Source organism: Marmota monax, unplaced genomic scaffold (assembly GCF_021218885.2).
Source record: "Marmota monax isolate L192 unplaced genomic scaffold, Marmota_monax_Labrador192_F-V1.1 WCK01_AAM20220418_F8-fsc00056, whole genome shotgun sequence".
Taxonomy (NCBI): domain Eukaryota; kingdom Metazoa; phylum Chordata; class Mammalia; order Rodentia; family Sciuridae; genus Marmota; species Marmota monax.
This window is the reverse complement of record NW_026695212.1, coordinates 3,723,698-3,743,954: the sequence shown is the minus strand read 5'-3', so window position 1 is coordinate 3,743,954 and position 20,257 is coordinate 3,723,698. Positions and strand designations below refer to the sequence as shown.

General features: G+C 37.4%; 1 protein-coding gene and 1 long non-coding RNA gene across 9 annotated transcripts in view; both read left to right on the top strand.

The window, feature by feature from the left end:
- Grip1 (glutamate receptor interacting protein 1) overlaps positions 1–20,257 on the top strand; it is a 645,398-nt gene that overhangs the window by 289,639 nt on the left and 335,502 nt on the right. The gene's annotated exons all lie outside the window — the stretch shown is intronic.
- Positions 805–20,257, top strand: part of LOC131423688 (uncharacterized) — a 37,351-nt gene continuing 17,898 nt past the window's right edge. Inside the window, exon 1 of the long non-coding RNA XR_009225572.1 lies at positions 805–20,207. This is a non-coding gene — a long non-coding RNA (uncharacterized LOC131423688). The remainder of the gene's footprint in view (positions 20,208–20,257) is intronic.

Sequence of the window (20,257 nt, the reverse complement as noted above, 5' to 3'; positions counted from 1 at the left end):
TTATCTGTTAATAAAGCATCCTTTACCAACCTCCATAAGGAAAAGGTGGCAACTGGGACACTGTCCGAGCCCCGGTCCCTCAATAATTTCTGAAGGTCATGCCTCACCAGGTCCCAGTCACTATTATTAAGAAATCCTCCTGTCAGAAACCAAGGACAAGCCTGGGCAATAATTTCAACGAATTCGGTTGCAGTCTTAGTTTTTATTCCTGTTCCTTGTGTATTCAACAGCTCTTTCAGTTCGTTGGCCAGACGAACCTTCGCTGTTGAGTTACCCATGGTACGTACCCTGTCTCTTTAAAATATCTTTAAACCAATCCTCCCCCTTCTTTCTTAGAAGGTGAGCCCCGTCCGCTTACCCCTGCTTTCCGGATCTCGGTGGGAGCCTCCAATTGCCGCGTCCGGCCAAGGGAGCCGAGTCCGGCGAGGGACGGCGAGGTTAAAAGACACACAGGACACCAAGGTTCTTCATCCAGGAGTCAATAATAATCTTTATTGCTAACACGCCTTTTTTTATACCCCAAGCAGCAGAAGTGGAAAACTACCCAAAAGCAGGAGGGAGGGGGGAGAAATTTAGTTTCAACATCTATTATTGTCAGGTACCGAAACCTCCCTTAACAATAAGTCCATCAGACCAGAAAAGGTCAAGGCATTCCCGTGGGATACATATGTCTCAGACGGACAAGCAGGAACAGAAAAACCGCAAGTTCGCCATGGCCTTGTGAGCTGGCCACACTGGCATGCAGAACAAACTAGTGGAGGTAGGGCTCCAGGGGCCAAGGTGGACCTGTTGCCAACAGTGCATCATCCCCTGTGTGGGCAAGCCTAGCTTTTATTGCCATGGAAGCAACTGGCAAGGGTGTAAGTCCCAGACAACGAGATCTGTAGCCTCTCCAGCTGCATGCAGTTGTATGTGTGCCTTTGTAGGCAAATACTTCAGTGATGGGAAGTCATTTAAAAAAAAATGTAATTTGGAGAACTAGTGCCTGCTAAACAGAGGTTATATAAATTATTAATTTCTGTGAAATTCATCAGAAAGTACCAGTAATTTGCAAATGGTATTTCCTAATTGAAGATGGTCTGACCTGTTTCTCAATGCTGCTCCTGGAAGCCCAAGCAAGCAATGTTAATTTCCTGCCCCACCTCCACCTTCAATAAAGTATATGGCAAATAGAGCATTTAATCAGTGTCGCTGGTTGTATAGGTCTGTGACTAGCATTTCACAAAGTGCTTCTTCAAGGACATAGAAGTTATTACTCATTGCTGAAGTGAATTGATTCTACCTTTTATAAGCCTACAGGATACACAGGGTTGACAGGAATCCTGTCAATTCTTAACCCTCCTTTCTTCCTGTTATGGAGGCTGTGGTTGTTTTAACAAGGCACGACACAAATGAGTTGTTGTACCTCAACGATGTTCAGAAGGGGAAAAAACTCAAGGCCATTATCTTCTTATAAAACATTACCTCACTCCAGCACCAAAACATGCATGTTACACCTCCGGTGGACAAAGTTGAGGACAGGCAAACAGACAGGACCACTCCATCTCAATTGACTCATGTATAAATTATTTGCTTGTCTTCTGCTTCAGTGATTATACAATTTTCTCTCATGTTATTTGCAATTTCTCAGCCTACTGTGAGAAACATGCCTGGTAGCCTATTAATCTAGCCGAAGGTCAGTTATGCTGATTAAAGCTATTTTTTTAACAGGAAGTCAGCTGCTTGCTTGGAAGGCAAAAATGATGATGTCTAATATTGTTCTTTGACTTTTACTGTTTCAATAGATATATCAGAAAACTGTTTTGTTTTTTTTTAATCCTGTCCCAGACCTTTCCATTGAAGAAGCTCTTTAAACATCTCAGCATAGAGGATATAGATAATAAAAGTAGTTTTGTTTATTCATTTTTTCCTAAGATGCTTCTTCTGGGAACTCTTTCCTCCCTCCTCCTCACTCCTTATCTCTCACAGGTGATGGGCCTCTTCAGACTGGGAGAGTTTTGGGAGATATTCTGTTAATGTGAAGTACTTTATTAAAAAATCTGAAATTTAAAGGCAATTCTGTGACAAAAAAAGTGAACTTTAGACCAAATTTTCAAAGTAATCAGATTGAAGCACTTATATTAAAAAATTACACAATGACTTTCTGAGATGTGAAAATGCTTAGATTGGAAGGAGGATCAAAGAAATTATGGACCATTCTTTAAACGTCTGCTTTGTTCATGAATATTCCCTGGAAACACGAGAAGGCTTCAGGGAAGGATGTAGATGTGGGCAGTTTCTTGCTTACATATGCACTGCTTATAATTAATTTTGTCAAAGTGTTTGTTATTTCATGGATTTAAAAAAAAAGAAAACTGAGTCAAAAATGTATTGTGTGACCTGCCCTTAGGTTCATGATTTCTAATTTTTTATTTTATTTGTGGTTGCTTTATTCCTTGATGAATTTAAAAGTTTTAAATTTAATGGTTAGCTTTGATTTTTTTTGTATATTTACTTTTTTATAATGTTATTTAAAAATCAGCATTCTTTTTTGATATGGGAAGTATATTATAATACTTAATGTTTTGTATCTCCAATTGTAAAAATGTATTTTTGACTCCTAAATTGATTTCAAGCATTTGTCTTAAAATACTGTTGGGGGGGCATGTCAAATTAGAAGTCAATATTAAAAAGGTCCCATTTCCACTGTGTGTTCTCGAAGCACAGAAAGTTCTTACCTTTTGCTTTTTGAGTGACAGTCTTTGTTTTTTTGTTATGGTTTTTTTTTGTTGTTTTTTGGGGTTTTTTTTTTTTGGTAATTACCTAAATAATGAGGTTAGCTGATCTACTCTCAGCCATTGGCTTTTCCTCATTTAGTTAATGCAATATTTGTTTCACCTTGAAGTCATTTCAGCTGTTATATAAATGGCTTAGCATTTTGATATATAGAGTTTTAAGTTTCCTATAATTTAAAAACAATCAAACCCAATCTATTTTTAATGAGTCTAAAATTCCTGGAGAAAAAGGGAAATGAGAATGATTCCCCTTTTTACTTGTTCACTTCTGTATTTTCATCCATAGTGAGTATTTACTTAATGGTGGATGGATTTGGATTCTTCTATAGGTATTTTTCTAAATGTCACTTGCTGCAAATGTCCTTGCACAGACGTTGAAGTTGAAACTTCATTAAACAAAAACCACAAATATTTCATTAACAAAATTTATAGCTTCATGGAAAGATTAATCTTTCTTGGCCTCAGTTGTTGATCTTTAAGTTAAAGACTTGCCAATTCCCTGAGAACTTCCGGTACTCTTGTTGTATCTCACATTAAAGATCACAGTAGTAGAGTCATTGCTGGTGTGTTGGATTCATCACAGAACAACCATTTAAAAGGAAGGGGTGGTCATACAGCCCTACTAAAATGTGTTGACCAAGAGGACCAAGACCCACTATCTATTTTCAAGGGGCTCATAGTCTGGCAGGGACACAGTCACATGAACTCAAAGTACAATATGGTAACTACTTTCATGAAGTTGCATGTACTGGGGCTAGTCAAGGGAAAAGAAAGAGTGCCAACCCACCTGGAGCACCAGCCCCTTCTCAGAAAAGAGAACACGTGCAGAGAGCTGAAAAACCTTCATGTGTTTTTTATACCAACTTCAGGGGAGCCCAAGGAATTGAGACTTTCCTGGAAAGGATCTATGACTCCCAAAATACCTTGAACAATTTCTGGTTGATGAAATTCAAGACCTAGTGCTTCAGAACTTTAAGGTTTTCATTCCTGTTAAAAATATGGTTTTGATGGTGCTAATATTTCAAGTTTCAAAAATTCACATCTCTGTGTGGACAAGCTTCAGGTATTTTTTCTGAGCATATTTTCATAGTATAAGGGGAAAAAAATACTAGCTACAATGGAGGGCATTCTAGAGGAGGATGAATACTGGTCACAGAAAGAAAACTGATGGTACAGGTTGAGAATCCAAAATTCCAAACTCCAAAATGCCCCCAAATTTAAAACTTTTTCAGTGCCAACATGATGGATGCAACAGAATAAAAGTTCTACACCTGACCTCATGTGATAGGCTGCAGTCAAGGCAGACCAAAATATTGCATTAAAATTACCTTCAGGCTATACATATTGTATAAAAAAAAACACAAATGATTTCATGTTTTTACTTGGGTCCCACAGCCAAGATATTATTTATGAGCAGCTATTTCAAAATCCAAAAAATTCAAAATTGGAAACATTTTTGTTCTCAAGAATTTTGTATAAATGACACTCATCCTGTACCAGAACAATCGTGAGTGGTTTAAAAGTTCTGAAGATCTTTTATGCCTATGTGCTGTGCATCTAAGGACCTCCTCAATTTGTGTTCCCTTCCTCTTCTTTGTTCAACCTCCCTACTTCCTCTTGCCTCTTCAAACCTATTGTATACTTCTTTCACTAAAATTGAATAGGGGTAGTGAGTTATCAAAAGCTTCCACTCAAGAAAAATTCTACCTGTTGTTTGTTTCTAATGTGTTTTCACTAAGGTGGAGTGAAGCATCAGGTGTTCAACCATGGAGAAGCCAAATGAAGCTCCTAGGGAGTTTGATTCAGGGAAATGTTGGCTACTGGGAGGGAAGTTTAGCTATCTCAGTCCACCCATGAGGACTGGCCTTTGTCACTCCCTTAGAGGACATCTGTAACATCATATCCTTGATTTTAATAAAGATCTATTTAAAAAAAATAAATACTGGGGTGGGGATATGGCTCAAGCAGTAGCGCGCTCGCCTGGCATGCCTGCAGCCCTGGTTCGATCCTCAGCAATACAATACAATATAATAGGATACAATAATAGAGACTTCATGAAGGTTTTTTAAAGGATTATGTGGGTTAATTCACATACAAACAAAGATGTTGTGTCTGCCGAAAACTAAAAAATAAATATTAAAAAAATTCTCTCTCTCTCTCTCTCTCTCTTTAAAAAAATAAATAAAAATAAAAAAATAAATACTACTATGACATTACTTCAGATTTTTTGATCTGTGTAGAATGACACTGCAAAGGAAGATCTTGGCTGACCAAAGATAAGTCGTTTCAAAGATTTTCATGGATGTGAATAAAAATGACAACTTGGCAGCCAGAGATCTCATCCATAAAAGACTGGAGATATTCAGATCAAGGCCCCAAACCCATTCAAAACGGATTATTGCCCTAAATGACTCTGAGGTCTTTTTGAACTTTAAGAGTGTTCAAGTTGATGAAGTGTCTCACCAGATAGATGAACAGGCCATGACTAGGGGCTGTTGAATCAGCAAGGATGACCAAATGTGCTTTCAGCAAAGGGTACATACTTCGTTTGATATGGAGGTCTGTCTCCTTTCTAGTTCTCTATGTACTGAAATTGCAAGAAAGTAACCTTTATTACACACATATATATAATATAATATGTATATGTATATATATAACACATGTATATATATACATATATGTATTATATATGTATATTTTTTTTCACAAACTTCAGTTTCCTCCTCTATCGAGTAAGTATAATAGTAGAGCCAGGTATCTGGTCACACCTGAAATCCCAACTATTCAGGAGGCTGAGGCAGAAGGAGCAGAAATTTGAGGCCAGCCTGAGTGAGACCCTGTCTCAAAAGAAAAATAAAAAGGGTTGGGAATGTAGCTCGGTAGTAGAAACTAGCCCAGCATGTATGAACCATTAGGTAAAATTTCCAGTATCCCCCCACAAAAAAAAAAGGATACAATAATAGAGACTTCATGAAGGTTTTTTAAAGGATTATGTGGGTTAATTCACATGAAGCACAATAGTGTCTGGAACATAGGAGGCACAAAGTAAATATTGGCTGGTATTAGTAGTGTTATTATTATATTTTTAGAATATTTAAGCTGCTCTTCTTCTCATAGGTAGAAGAGCTCTGCAGTGGCTTTACAGTGCAGGCAGGAGAGGACAGGCTTTGCTGAAACTCTAGTTATATTCTTAGTGCCAGTTTACACTTTCTTTCAAGAGGAAAGAATATAAAAGAAACAGAAGAAACAAACTCTGTCCCCAGCCCTCATTCTTTCAAATAACTGTGAATTTTAATAGATTTCAACATCTAAGCCTTTTAGAATTTGTCCAAATATAAAAATTCTTAGGTGAGATTTCAGTAATTGTAACCCATTCATTTGTTCTTGATTATAGGCAAACATCTTGATATAAAATAAAGAACATCCCTAAAAAGTTGAGCTTAAATTAAATTTTGGTCAAAGATCTCAGTATAATAAGGCAATAACTCTTAGAAAAAGAGTTTGGCCCTTTTTTAATGTCTTCCTTGAGTGACCCTGAGGCCTCAGTTGGCTGATAGGAGTACAGTGATGCTGTAGCCAAGTATATTAAGATTACTAATTAATATTGAGACGGCTATAGCTTAGAGCTGAGATAAAGGAATTCTAACTCCTTTTGTCTTTGGTCTTCAAACTAGAGTTTCCATTCCTTGTACCGGTCAGTTATTGGCCTCTGTTTCATTCTCATTTATTTTTCATTCTCTGCCTAGTTTTTTTTCTGAAGCAGAAACACAAATGGAACCTATTTTCCCAAATGGTTGTTTATATCCAGTTTTGATTTGGACAGCCAAATGGCCTCTCTGCATGGTCCACATCATTCTTGCCTTTCTTGTTCACAGCTGCACAGTTCTCTTGGCACATTGAATAGTCCTGGGGAGGCATGATGTCCCATAGCTGTCTGTGGCAGGCTGCTTTTGCCTTGTTAGGCAATGTAAGTGCTTGCTGTACCACTTTGTAATTTGTGTCACTTGAATACAAGTGGGAAGACTTTAGGCGAATTTTCAGAGAAAAAATATAAAACAAAGTCTTTGAAAATGTGAGAACATAATACATGCTTAGCAGATAGCATTGTCATTGGTGATTTGTATATAATTATTATTCTGGTTTAGGTGGTACTTAAGTTCTTTGTCCGGGATGAGAAGATTCATTTGTATACATCATCATTACCCTTCCTGACATGTGCTTTGGTGACATTAATCTGTGTTTTATTTCCTGCAGCAGTAATGATGGGGTTGCCTTCCGTGGCTTTATTATGTTGTCATGTGTTTTTTTTTTTTCTCAGCGATCATTCTCGAAATACAAAAGAAATATCTCATGTGGGGATAAACTCCAAAATAGCTGACATTTAACAGTCATGCTGGCAAGCATCTAGTTTTCTTCCACTTCATTCTTTTTTCCTGTCAAGCTGAGTCCTGGGGAATTATTGACTGTGGTCAGACTGATAGTTGTTTGTAATTTTATGACAGAAAACATTTCCAAGGTGGAGGTTGTTTCTAAAGACTAGATAGCTTGCACAGGGGTAGGCTGGACGGGACATCAATTCACACCTGCAAATGATTAACTGATTTGAGGGAAGCTTGAGGGTGGGGGAAGAGTGAATTGCTAGGTTACTCTGCTAAAGGTGCAGTCGGTGGCCTTTATAGTTGTTGGTCAAATTCTAAACCTGATGATAGAAGTCCAAATGGGAAAAAAGTGTACCAGGCTCTGTTTGAAGGACAGCAGGGATTAGTTTAGCAGTAGAGATCTAGTCATAGAATTTTAAAGCTATAGTTTAAAAGAAAAAAGTTATCTTCAATCACTTTTATTTGCATTTTTGCAATAGCAGAATGAACTATGTGGGCATGGCATCCATAAACAGAATATTGGCATATGATGACAATCAGGGCTATACTTTGTACTTTACTTCAATGGGCTCTGGTAACAGCCGCATATACAAAACACATTAAAGACAGGGGATGATGACTGAAATCGACCTGTATTGTTTATTAATTTGTGAGGTGTTTTAATAAAGCCAGTCTCCAGGGCAGAATCAATCTGTGAAACCACTGTATATTGCCTATGTTCCTGTTAAGGCTTTTAACACATTACTTTACAGTTGTGTGTTTCCCTGTCTGTGTCCTTCAAATAAATGTGAGTTCTGGAGGGCAGAGATCTTGCCTCATTTCTCTCTGATAACCCAGCGTTAGCACAGAATGGTACTAGTAGAATTTAGTAAATTGAATTGAAATGAATGTCTCATCTATATTCTGAAGGATTTAAGCAGATGTTTGGTTATGAATTTTAAATTATAGAATACACACTGTAAAATTAAAAATAAGAGGAAAGTATGAAAGGAGATGATAGGAAATGAATACTACAGACATACCTCAAGCCTCTGCCCCTGGCCCTTCCCTGTCAGCTCCTTGACTGAGCTGTTGGGGCTTTGGCCCTCATAGCCACTCTGACCTGGGGAAATGAAATCATTGTCAAAGGTGTATAGCAGGACTCCTCCTCCAAGCCAGGTAAATTGCCTGCCTTCACAATCTCCTTGTTGGCTGTTATACCTTGACACATGATATCAAGTAAAGCTCACACTAAGCAAGCAAAAAGTTTCCCCAAGTTCAGAAAAACCTGTATCTCAAAGTAGACTGTGATCATGGAAAGAGCAAAAACATGGTGACCTAATTTTGACATTTTTTTAGTTCTTTATATGCCAGGTAATAAGCTAAGTGTAATACCAATATTATCTCACTTTTTTTCTTAACCACCCTATAGGGTAGGTAATGTTAGCTTCCTTTTATAGATGAGGAAATGAGACAGAAATAACTTGCCCAAGGTCAAGATATTGCTGGGGGGAGCCAGGATCAGCTCAGACAATTTGGCTACAGAATTGACACCCTTTTTGTTCTATCACGTTTGCTAACTTGAGGACTTCTAGGCACAGAATTCCTTCAAAACTAAGCTTATAAACACTGAAGTCCTAGCAATTGCTGGTTCAAAACCTCTGTTTCCACTGAGCCCTGCTATCTACTAGATGGCAAAGGAAAGACAGAGTAAACCCAACACACCTGTCCTGAGTAGCTTTCCACTGAGTAGGGAGATTGTATGGGGCAGAGTTACCTGGTGTCATAGGAGAGGCTCAATCTCAGTACAGTAGGGATCAGTGAAAAGCAGAGCTCACATTTAGATGAGAAGGGAGATAAGACTGTGGAGACTGGAACCTTGGAGAAGGGATTTGAAGGACCGGTACTGCTGAGGGTGAGTCAGTAGGGGCTACATCTTAGGTACAAGGAAAAAGTCAGCAGCAATATTTAAATAAGACGGAGCAAAGGGCTTAATGGAGGAAGCTATACACAACAATGGCGGATGTGGGTTTGGATGCAAGACAAAGATGTGTGTGCTTAATTTAGACGAGGGAGAATCCACAGAAAATTTTGAATAGGGAAATAAATGCTTTAAAATGAAGGAAGGACAGAATAGGAATAAGGATCTAACCCAGGGCTGTCAAGGGGTTAGGAATAGGGTGGAGACAATCTAAGAGAAAAATAAGAGATAAATATAAATGACTGATTAAATTCATGAAGTACCAACACAAGAAGAGAGACTGGACTGGGGCTGTAGCTTAGTGGCAGAATACTTGCCTAGTATGTGTGAGGGACCGGGTCTAATCCACAGAACACATTTAAAAAAATAAATAAATAAAGGCATGCTGTCCATCTTCAATTATAAAAATATTTTTTTAAAAAGATAGACCATTTTCCAGTTGTGGATTATGCATTAATGAATCTGAAGAAAGTGAAGTGGTATTCCATGCCATCTTACAATGGGTGGTTATTTGGGTGATCTTTAGATCTCAAAGTTTTTATAAAATTTCACAACCTGACATCTGGCCACAGTCATAAAAATGCCCCAGGCTACCTCCAGGAGCAAAAAGGATGCAGAAAAAACATTGAAATATGTTTGAAATTAAACAAATGTACAGAATACTTTTAGTGTGTAAGCTTCATTGTATATGCATTTTTATCCCAAATTAATTTCAAAAAACTCATCTATTTTCTTTCTTTCTGGTACTTCCAAACCAAGTACATTTTGGAAATGTATTATTTTCACAGATCTCATAAATTTTCTATTTTATTCCTACAATAAAATAAATGGGAAAGTTTTATTTAGTTTCTAGGTTTGAGGAGAAATAATAGAATTTTTATGCATCAAAGAGCATTTTTTCATTTCTTAGTATTGTTTTAGGAATTTAACAACAAAAAGACAAATGTAAAGCAATTAGAAAAGATCATGTGCATATCAGACTCGGGTTGATTTGATTATTTTTGAACTGATTTTTTAATAGGTCACATGGTTAATGGGCAGGCTCTGAGGGCAGAGAAGGCTTGGGTTCAAATCCCAGGTCTGCCCCTTATTAATTCTGTGACCTCAGTCAAGTTCTTAGTTAACCTTCATAACCTCAGTTATTATCTGGTGATAATAAATATATCATGTGATATTAAGACTTTACATACAAGATGAAGTACGATAATGCATAGTGCCTAGCTATAAGAGCTCAATAAAGCTTAACCATCTCCACTACTACCATGTTGCCATCACCCACTATCACCCCTACCATCATCATTGCCACTATTACTGAGGCTCTAATTGCTGGCTTAATATCTACAATAAAAATGGTGATGTAAAAACCAGGTACTTATCAGAAAAAAAGCTTCTTATCAAATGAAAACTTTCCGCACTAATTCTAATATCCAAGTCAGTGGAACACTGTGTCCTAGCCAGAATTTTCTAGAGACTAGCCTAAAGCAAGGAATGAACTACTAATAATTTATTAGGCATATACAAATCCAGGTCAACAAGGTGAGGAAAAAGGGAAGGGACAAGTGTTGCACGATTGCACTTATGAAAGCTGTATAACTCATAGGCACACAAATTAAACCAGTGGGTTGCCAAGGGACTGGAGCAGGGGAAATAAGTAGTCGGTTTTCAGTGGGCATGGAGTTTTAGTTTTGCAAGATGAAAACATTCTAGAGGTCTGTCCCACAACATTGGCAACAATGTGAATATACCCAGCAGTCTTGGACTGTACACTTACATATGGTTAACATGGGGAAGATACGTGTTATGTGTGTTTTACCACAATTTTTAAAAGGTGGGGAGAAGGAGTCAAGGGAAGAAGTAAAGAGTGGGAGGTGATGGTTCCAGAGCCGGTTTTACTGCTTCATCGGGTCACCAAGGAACATGGCAATTCCTTGGCAACTGCATCCATTTGCCATGTGGAAAATTTCTGGATAGTTTGGGAAAAAATAACTGTGCTTCAGAGCAGTGCCTAAGACAGGGCGAGGACACTTTCTGCTCAGCTTCCTCCTGTCTCTTGGGTCAGAATTTATTCCTCAGAGAGTTAATTCTGCCACATTTCTGAGATTCACTGGGCCTCCCCAGCTGTTATGTGGGATGCCAGCTCTCACATCTATGAACAGCAGGGGAAGCCAGAAACTCCAGGTGGGTGACTGATAGGTCCAATTGCCCAGCAGCAGCTGCAAGGGAAAATTCAACATTCCCAGAGCAGGTGATGCTAGTGGTGGAAACTTAGCCCCCTAGTGGGAAGAAGCATGGCCAAGGGAATATGAAGATGTACATAGATTTCTGTTTGATACACACCACTATTCCTTTAAAAAAAAATTTTTTTTTGTAGTTGTAGATGGACAGAATGCCTTTATTTTATTTCTTTTTATGTGGTGCTAAGGATCGAACCCAGTGCCTCACACATGCTAGCAAAGTGCTCTGCCACTGAGCTGTAGCTGCAGCCCACCATTGTTCCTTTTTTGTGGTGATAGAGAATCATTACTATCATAATCTACCTTTTATTTTTTTCTGATATAAAAGCACTGCTGTTAGTCATGGTGCTTCCCATTAGAAAATACTGAGTGGTTATTACTTGTCAGAGCATGATTTTAAGTTTGTTCTTAACTGTCTTTGCCCTGTTTGTCTCTAGAAAGAAAATTTTATCAGCTCTAGCTAAATTGTCCTCACACAATGCATTGAGAGAAAGCAATTGTAGGAGATTTCATATTTCTAAAAAATATTAAAGGCTTAGTTTTTCATAGCCTTTCAATGTATTCTAGGAAGAATCATTGCAATGTGCTCTCAATTCCTACTCTAGGTTTTTGGGGTTTTTTTAATAGGACAAAATCTTGGTGAAGTTTATGGATTCTATTTTGCTTTCTTTTGTCTTACTGCAATCATTACTATGTTTGGAAAATCAGATCAGTCAACATTTCTTGGGAAAAAAATAACAATGTATTGACATTTTAGAAAATGTGAAAAATATACTTGTTTGCCTCTTCATAAATGGTAGCATAGTTTTTCATGTAGGGAAATGAATTTTGTCTCATACCTGCAGACCACATTCCTGTGACAACTGAGTAGATGAAAGGGTGTCAGAATGAGGCAGACAGAATCAGGGAGGATGCCTTCCCCAAGTCCTGGGAGACAGAATTACTTCCAGGCACAGCTGGGCTTTCTACCCTTAGTACCTTCTACCCTCTACTGCCATTTCCCCTACATGAAGATGAGGATTCCCTCAGAATGATTTTGGTTTGAAAAGTCAAGAGAATTCTACATTATTTTACTTATTCTGGAATAATGACATATAAACCTGGGCATTAAAGGTCAGTGGTTTAGACAATATTGTGCACTCAGATCTCTTGAACTATGTTTCATTGCTGTGTCCAAAATACCTAATGATTTAGAGGAGGAAAGTGTATTTTGACTCACGGTGTCAGAGGTTCAGTCCATGGTTGACCAACTTCACTTCTCTGGGCCTCAGGTAAAGGCAGAACATCATGGTAGAAGGCATGACAGAGGAAAGCTGTTTGCCTCATGTCATCCAGAAAGCAGAGAGAGCAAGCAAATGAGCCACAGAGAAGACAAAACCTTCCAAGACATGCCCCAGTGACATGTTTCCTCCAGCCATGTCCTCCCTAGCCACCCAGTTAGTCCATTCAAATTATTATCAAATGGATTAATTCACCAATTAGGTCATAGCTCTTATAATCTAATCATTTTGTCTCTGAACAATTTTTGTGTTAACACAGGAGCTTTTAACAGATAACTCATATTCAAACTGTAACACGCTCCTACCCTGAATACGTAGTATGGTGACAGCTTTCTCTCTCTTGCTGGGAGTTTTGATGGGCCATAAAAACTGCACTGGGATAGAACATTTTGTCTCACTATCTACACCAGGGCTTAATTCAGTAGTATTCTATGTGTGCATGTGTAGCTATTCCCTTACATATAATACCTAGGAAACTCTCCAGTGTGATTATGCACCTTGGGAAAGGAAGCAGAAACATAATACTTATGAATGTCTCATGAGCATATGGTATTGTTTCAATTTTTGATATTCTAGAATACAATTTGAATCTCAGAATATTTTCAGTTTTACGTTAACATTTGTTTTTCAGATTCTTTTTTTAAAAAAATTCTTTGCAGCTAGAGTATTATTGGATGAACACCAGATGTTTACATCCATCAGTTTTTTGGTTTTTTTTTGTCCAAAGTAAAAATAAAACTATTCTGAAAATTCTCAACAGACAATAATTATTTACCAGAAAGTTGTCACGTAAGCTCTAAGGAGCTATTAGGAGTCAGAGTAAGAGGAGAGGCATTTATGGTGGTTGGATTTGATGATCTATATTTTTAAACATCAGAAAGAGGAAGAAAAAACAAACCATGTTTATTCAAGGAAATAGTCTAGGCATGGTATTCAAATGTAAGTTGAGTGCATTGCTGCACCAACAGTAAGTAGTATTTTTTCACTCACCATAAAAAAGAAAAAAAAATGTTTTCGCTCATGTTCTGAGTAAAAATCAGGCATAAGCTTCCTATTAAGTTAATATAACTTTTTCAAATACTGTTAATCAAAAACTTTCAGTAAGCATTCTTTGAATACCTACTGTGGCGAGGTGTTTAAGATTCACAGATGACTAAAAGTGTCTACCCTTGGGTTTCTCACAAGCTAGTAAATGATTTAAACAGCAATAAATAATAAATATACATAATAAATGCTCTAGGAACACAATGAAAAGGGTGATTAATTCTGCCTGAGGGGGTGGAAGAGATTGCAGAGGAGAAAACTTTGATTTATAACTAAAAGATAAGTGGACTTATTCCTTAAGGTAAATAATGCTAGCTGCTATAAAAGATGCACTCCCAAATATCAGTGACATAATGGTTGGCTTATTTCTTAGTTACTGCACAGGTCAATAGCCAAAGCAGATCAGTTGTGGTGGAAGGTGACTTCCAGAGTGATTCAGAGATCTTAGGTTCCTCCCACTGATACTTTACCTTCTGCCAGATCTTTGGATGAGAATTTATATAGGTGAGATCAAAAAGTAGCCCCCAGCACTTCCAATTATATTCTGGAATCCAGACAACATGGTTACATCTAACTGCAATGGTGGTGAGAAAATATATTGTAGCCATGTGCCCCAGTACAAAAGGAGAACATAGATATTAGATATTAGAATACTGGTTACCTTGCTATAATGAAATTATTTTACATTGGAAATAGGTTTGGATGGAAATATGAACTAAAAAGAAGAACACGAAGGAGTTTGAGATGGAGGGAATATTCTCTTTTGGCTAGAGAGCACAGCATGGTGTGCATGGGCTGGTCAATGGGAAATAATACTAGAAAGGTAGTTCAGAGATGGATTATAAAAGACCTTGAAAACCTTACTGAGAAGTTTCTATTAGTATTATAATGCTTTACTGTTGCTTTAGTATTATAAGTAAATATTAATTGACCAATTTGCTTGGAGTCAGAGTCAGAGGAGAGGCATTTATGGTGGTTGGATTTGATGATCTGTATTTTTAATTTATTATAAATATATTTATAATTTATTTTTGAAGTAGTTGTTACATTTATCAGTTCAAATCTGAGTCATTTTTTTTAATAAAACCTTTTAAAAATTTTAAGTCTCTTTCTTCAGAGTAAGATTATAATATTCCTTTTTTCTTTTTTTGGTACTGGAGATTGGTTGAACCCAGAGGTGTTTTTATTCTATCTTTTAAAATTTTTTTAGTTGTCAATGGACCTTTATTTTATTTATTTATATGTGGTGCTGAAGATCAAACCCAGGGCCTCACACATTCTAGGCAAGCACTCTACCACTGAGCCATAACCCCAGCCCATGCTTTTTATTCTTTATTTGGAAACAGGATCTTACTAAGTTGCTTAGGGCCTTGCTAAGTTGCTGATGCTATCCTCAAACCTGTGATCCTCCTGCCTCAGCTTCCTCAGTCACTGGGATTACAGGCAGGCACCACCATCCCAGGCTAAGATTATAATCTTTGTGAAGGTATGCATCACCTTCATACTTTATTTCCCTTCAGTTTCCCTCAAAGCCGAGGTACAGAGGTACGCAGTCAGTGTTTAATTAACAGCTGATATCTAAATATCAGCTATATAGCTATTATTTAAATAGGAATAAGAAGGGGTTGTGGTTGTAGCTCAGTGGTGGAGCACTTGCCTCGCATGTGTGAGGCACTGGGTTCGATCCTCAGCACCACATAAAAATAAATAAATAGGTGTAAGAAAGCAATGTCACTAACCTATGAAACTAGCTAAACAATTCACTTCATATTATTGTCTAATCACTTATGTTAATTGCCTATACACACAAGGCTTTGAATTGGATGTTGTAGTGAAAACAAATCCTTTTTCTCTAGGTATTTAGGATTGCAAATAAATAAAATCTATGACTGTCCTGGAAAACAGTGATATTTAGGGGAAGACTCTAATCATTTTTGTATTAGAATGTGTTTGGTTTAAGTTATTATAAAACTAAATGTCATTTTATGATTCAAGATAGAAATCATTTAAAAATTCCTAAGAATTTAGTCTCCTTAAAAAAAGATTAATGGAACTTTCAGATGGAGGAATATGCAGGTGTTTGATAATATTTGAAACCCAAATCAGTATATTTTTATTCCATGTCATGGTCCTTAGCTTCCATTGTATCTTAAATTGAAACTTACAACTATAATAAATTGTAATGTCAAGCTTTTCCATAGATGGTAATGTGGGTAACTATTTCCTCTATGAGCATCATTTTCATTAGTGATTTGTTGAAAAATTAAGGGGCTACTTGTGAATGACAATCTGCTATTCTTTATGCATGTCTATTAGGTGGGTCTCTTGAATCTGTGGCTTTCTTGCATTATTAATAGGAACTCATCATGACTCTGTGCTTTGCTTTTATTTGAAATTGAAGCAGGGTTATAGAAGTCACTTTAGATTTCACTTCGCACCATTGGATCATAATACAGATGTCAAGCTTTGTGATACATGTTGTCAGAACCTTCATATTATGTGTGAAATCTAAAAGCAAAATTGCCAAGTTTCTAAACGAGGTAAATTTATATGAAATTTAAATATTTATTTTAACTAAACAAACCCTGAAATATTTCTCACTGGGGCTAGGGAAAGCACCATCTTAAATCTATATTCTTAATTAATTCAATCATGGAGCATCTGCCTAAGGACCTATCATTAATACCAAGGAGAGGCTCTATCTTTGTCCGTGAGGAGCTCACAGCTCTAGTGAAAGAAAACTCTAAGGAGGATGTGGCTTTCAACCAGGTTAGAATTTAGCTGAGCAAAGACTTCAGTAATTGCTCCCTTGGCTCTACTCAGCTCTTCTCGAAGAAAGAATCTAGCATATTCTTTTACCTTTAATTTCTAAAGGGTGTGCACTAGGTTGGGGGGGTTGGGTGGGTACAGAATGCAGAAGAGAGAATAGTTTTCTATTATGGTGGTTACTTCTCTTCCACCTGCACTGTGATCATCTGTCAGCATCCTCAGTTTCTCTAGTCATTTGAGTCCTCTGTGCACCTTAGTTCTCGTAATCTTCTCTTCTTCTTTTCCTCTCCTTTACATGTCGAGCTGATGAAGGAAAAATTGCTCAGTGGTGGAATATAAAATGCTGTTGAGGCAACCTCTCCAATGTCCCAAATTTAAGGTCTGATAATAAGAACTCTGGAGAGTTCCACAAACTGTATCTATAATTCTTTCTCAGTTTCTCACTTGGATAGTATTTTTATTTTAACTTAAAGCATTCTTCTAAAAAAAATCAATGCTACCCTTCCAGAAGCAGACTACTATAATAAATATATGAAGATGAAAGAGAATAAAGTTATAGCAACCTTAGAATATTTTAGTCTTTATTGGTTTAAATCAATCTTCCCATTACTTTAGGAGATGAATTATAGTTCATTGCCTATGCTGTTTTAATGATCACATGTAAAAGATTCATTTTAAATTCTCTTTGATATCTGCAGTTTTATGACTTAACCCCTTTTTCACTAGCCTTTTGTTTACTCTAGGAAGCTATTGCTGTTAGAATGCCTCATTTGAGACTGATGTTAGAATTGTTTTTTCTTTAATGATGTGAATATATTTTGGCCCTTTGCTGTGATTGGATGGACATATTTTATGTTATTATTCATAAGCAGCTGTATGCTCTTTGAACCGTGCAGAGAGTGTCAAACGGAGGTTGACCCCATTGCTTCTGGGTACACTGGATGGAACCAGCAGGTATAGAGAATGAGTGGCCTCCTTCCTCTGTGTGTGAGATGACACTGGAGCTCAGCACCTGCAGGACCTGGCTTCCTCTCCTTAACACGCAGACGAAAGCTCTGGGTTCTTGGCTTTCCCTGACAGTTCATATGAACAGTTGGCCCCTCTCTGAGGCTGCCTGTCACTAAGCACTGACAAACTGCCTCCTGTACTGGAGAATAAGGCCCTCTGCTGTGACTCAGACTCACTGCACAGCAGTAGACCCTGCCCAGTGCACTTCTCTGTGAAATGATAGAAGTACTGGGGACCTTTGGCTTCCATAAATTTTTCTACTGAAGCCCATTTAACTCTCTCCAGGGTGTGTTGTAGAACATGCCCCAAACCCTAGTGCTTGATAGGTGGAATTCACCTGGTGTGACAGCACTGGGCAAAGGAAAGAAGCCAGTGTAGTCACCCATTAGAGAGAAGGAAAGGCCCGCATGAATCCTGCGATATGCGTTCCTAACGGGTACAGGGTGGAAGGAGTTGGCTCTAGTGTCTTGGAACTGAGTTGGTGGAGGTAGTGGAATCAGTATGGGAGGCCCTTCTGGTTCTTGGCTTACAAACTAAGAAGTAAGAAATAAGAAGAGGATGAGAAAGGGTAATCTGTTGATATAAACTGCTTTTATGTTAATTAATACCTACATTAAGTAGAGATATATTTCTCAGACATCCATGTAAACACATGCAGTCCACCATGACAGGGGCCCATGCTCCTTCTATCCTGTTGCTCTGTCACCCACAGGGCATTTTCCTTACCCATGAGGTCTCACCACTATGATATCTACATTTCAGCCAACAGGAAGGATGAAGAGGGGGTACTTTCAGAAAATGTTCACATCAGTTCTGCTTAGATTCCCCTTTGCAGGGACAGCTGGGAAATGAAGTCATCCCCACTTATTCCCAGGTAGTAAACCTGCCATATTACCCTACAGTAAGTCCGACTACTAGATACTGGCTGGAAGAAACATTACAGTTTTACAAAATCAACATTTAAGAAGAACCAGTAAAACACAGCAGAAAATATATAAATTATCTGCAGACAACTCAATCAGATAATAGAAAACCCTTCTCAATCAGATAATAGAAAAACCTTCATGAGTTCACTTTTAGATAAGCCATTGCCTAATATCCAGCTGAGAAAAGGCAAGTGGTTTGGGTAAGCAATAAGGTAAGGATCATAGAAAATTCAGTTGGTTGCTTTCATAATATGGAAAAGCAAGTGGATTAATAAATGGTGTCATCCATTCAACTTTTAATCTATGCCTTGTAGATACCAGATATTGTTTTTGTTCTGGAGTAGCTCCCATTCTAAAGGTAGATAAATATGTAATTAGAAGATTATAATGAATATATCAGGTCAAATTCGGGGTTCTATAAAATAAAATAGAATGGAAAGAATAGATACTAGTATACAACTATGAGTCTCTGATATAGTGGTATGTTAATTAATTTACTCAACAAACATTTTTAGTGTCTAGTTGATTTTATTCCTGCTTAGGGTGCTGTTGTCTGTCTGTCTGTCTATCTATCAATCTATTGAAGAGTCTGGGATTTATCCATACAAGGTCTCTAAAGATGGTCACCCTTGGGAATGGATGTATTCCTCTACAGCACAGATCTTTTGTAGAATGAAAGTATTATTCTTGGTATTTAAAAAAATACTTTAAAAATTGTAGTAGCAAACAAATTAGAGTCTAGAGTATGAAAAGACTTAGGAACATCTGAATCAGAAAAAAAAAATCCTAAGAAAAGTTAAGACAAGAAATAACAGATAGTGGGCTAAGAGCTGGTTACTCATCATTGTAATGGGAAGTTTTCTGCTCAACCAAGATGCAATTGGACATAAGTCTCTCTGGATCCTTAAAACACATCCTAAGGCTGTTAAGTATCTAAGCTGTTCTTCAAACAGCTTGTGTATGGAGAACTCTATAGGGGCCATGTGATAGAACTTTGGGATTAGTGCTGTCTGCATGGGGAGACGAAGGAATGTGTGGCTACCAGTTAGTGAAAGATAAAAGGTATCCAGGCAAGAATAAATACCGTGGGAGATGTGAGATGTAGGGATTACTATGACCCTTATTTTACAGATGAGAAAACTGAGCCCAGAGAGTTAATTCTGACTTCTAGGGTTGCACAGCGGTGTATGGTGATGCCAGGACTTGCTCCCAGGCTGTCCAGCTCTACAGTCTTCACACACATAATTAATATTGGTGGTTTAGAACTGTGAAGGTATATGATAAGAATGCAGGATGAAAGCCACATATACGGGCTGGGGTTATGGCTCAGAGATAGAGTGCTTGCCTAGCATGTTTGAGGCACTGGGTTCGATCCTCAGCACCACATAAATATAAAATAAAGATATTGTGTCCACCTATATCTAAAAAATAAATATTAAAAATACTACATATACTTAGTATACTTCCACAAATACTTTAAATCATCTCTATAATCTTATAATACTCAATACAGTGTAAATGCTGTATTATGGAAGGAATAATGACCAGGATAAAAAAAAAAGTCTGTTCAATGCAGATGCAGTTATTTTTCAAATATTTTCAATCTTTGGTTGGTTGAATCTATGAATGAAGTTGCAGAGGGCTGACTGTATACCTGAATTTTTTATTTGCTTACTCTCTGTTTTATAATTTTTGAACTTTTATTGAATGTGAATTATAGTCTGTTTTTTGTTCTCTTTGCAGTTAAACAAAAATCAGATATTTCTTGAGTATTATTAAGCCAGACACTGGACTTTTCATGTAGTCCTCAAGAAAGCCCTGGGGAAAAACTGGGTAGGTATTGTTAAACCTATTTTGCAGATTAAGAGACAGTGTCTTGAAAA